Here is a 2,500-nt window from a genome sequence, read left to right as displayed (position 1 = left end):
GCGTTATCGTTTGTGTACACACACATACACACACACACACACACACACACACACAGACACACACACACACAGGCATACCCACACACAGTTACATCGTCATAACTTCCTCCCAAATGACACGCTGTTCCCTTTATACTGCACTACTTTTGACCAAGGCCCATAGGGCTCTCTATGTTTGCCTACTGTAATGTTGGTCTCTATGTGGGCCTACTGTAATGTTGGTCTCTATGTTTACCTACTGTAATGTTGGTCTCTATGTTTACCTACTGTAATGTTGGTCTCTATGTTTGCCTACTGTAATGTTGGTCTCTATGTTTACCTACTGTAATGTTAGTCTCTATGTTTGCCTACTGTAATGTTGGTCTCTATGTTTGCCTACTGTAATGTTGGTCTCTATGTTTGCCTACTGTAATGTTGGTCTCTATGTTTACCTACTGTAATGTTGGTCTCTATTTTTGCCTACTGTAATGTTGGTCTCTATGTTTACCTACTGTAATGTTGGTCTCTATGTTTGCCTACTCTAATGATTGTCTCTATGTTTACCTACTGTAATGTTGGTCTCTATGTTTACCTACTGTAATGTTGGTCTCTATGTTTACCTACTGTAATGTTGGTCTCTATGTTAGCCTACTGTAATGTTGGTCTCTATGTTTGCCTACTGTAATGTTGGTCTCTATTTTTGCCTACTGTAATGTTGGTCTCTATGTTTACCTACTGTAATGTTGGTCTCTATGTTTGCCTACTGTAATGTTGGTCTCTATGTTTGCCTACTGTAATGTTGGTCTCTATGTTTGCCTACTGTAATGTTGGTCTCTATTTTTGCCTACTGTAATGTTGGTCTCTATGTTTGCCTACTGTAATGTTGGTCTCTATGTTTACCTACTGTAATGATTGTCTCTATGTTTACCTACTGTAATGTTGGTCTCTATGTTTACCTACTGTAATGTTGGTCTCTATGTTTACCTACTGTAATGTTGGTCTCTATGTTTGCCTACTGTAATGTTGGTCTCTATGTTTGCCTACTGTAATGTTGGTCTCTATGTTTGCCTACTGTAATGTTGGTCTCTATGTTTGCCTACTGTAATGTTGGTCTCTATGTTTGCCTACTGTAATGTTGGTCTCTATGTTTACCTACTGTAATGATTGTCTCTATGTTTACCTACTGTAATGTTGGTCTCTATGTTTGCCTACTGTAATGTTGGTCTCTATGTTTGCCTAGTGGGGACCGAAAGATAGAACCCAGAACTTAATAAGGTGTTAATGACTCTCTCTCTGTGTGTTAATGAGTCTCTATCTGTGTGTTAATGAGTCTCTATCTGTGTTAATGACTCTCTCGCTGTGTTAATGACTCTTTCTCCGTTTGAATGACTCTCTCTCTCTCTGTGTTAATGACTCCCTCTCTCTCTCTGTGTTAATGACTCTCTCTCTTTGTTAATGACTCTCTCTATGTGTTAATGACACTCTCTCTGTGTTAATGATCCTCTCTTTGTTTTAATGACTCTCTCTCTCTCTGTTTTAATGACTCTCTCTGTGTTAATGACTCTCTCTCTGTGTTAATGAACCTCTCTCTGTTTGAATGACTCTCTCTCTGTGTTAATGACTCTCTCTGTGTGTTAATGACTCTCTCTCTGTGTTAATGACTCTATCTGTGTTAATAAACCTCTCTCTGTTTGAATAACTCTCTCTGTGTGTTAATGACTCTCTCTATGTGTTAATGACTTTCTCTCTGTGTTAATGACTCTCTCTGTGTTAATGAGTCTCTCTCTGTGTTAATGTCTCTGTCTCTGTTTGAATGACTCTCTCTCTCTGTTTGAATGACTCTCTCTCTATCTCTGTGTTATTGACTCTCTCTCTCTCTCTCTCTCTGTGTTCTGGCTCCCGAGTGGTCCAGAGGTCTAAGGCACTGCATTTCAGTGCTAGAGGAATCAGTACAGACCATGGCTTGATTGCAGGCTGTATCACAATCAACCAAAGGGTGGCAAACAATTGGCCCAGCGTCGTCCGGGTTAGGATTTAGCCGGTGTAGGCCGTCTTTGTTTATAAGAATTTATTGTTAACTGACTTGCCTAGTTAAATAAAGGTAAAAAAAAATGAATGAACACTTTCTGTGTTAATGACTCTCTCTGGTACAAACGTACACACACATCCTCCAGTAGAGCCTTTGGCCGTAGTGGCAGCTGCCAGTTCATCAGAGAAGGTGTTTGATGGGTGGAAATAGGTGCTTGTAATGAGGTGTCATGTCCAGTGGAGAGGCTAGAGGGATAAAGGGGATGTGCCAGGACCTGTTAACCCCTGGAGCTCCATGGTAGCCACCCTCCTCCTCTACCCAGGAATAGCAGCTGGGAAACGGAGTCAGCAGGGGGGGTGGTTGGGGTGAGAGGGTAGGGGGCTAGGAGGGGTGGTTGGGGTGAGAGGGTAGGGGGCTAGGAGTGGTGGTTGGGGTGAGAGGGTAGGGGGCTAGGAGTGGTGGTTGGGGTGAGAGGGTAGGGGACTAGGAGTG

Source organism: Oncorhynchus masou, chromosome 7, assembly GCF_036934945.1.
Source record: "Oncorhynchus masou masou isolate Uvic2021 chromosome 7, UVic_Omas_1.1, whole genome shotgun sequence".
Taxonomy (NCBI): domain Eukaryota; kingdom Metazoa; phylum Chordata; class Actinopteri; order Salmoniformes; family Salmonidae; genus Oncorhynchus; species Oncorhynchus masou.
Note: the sequence above shows the minus strand (reverse complement) of the source record.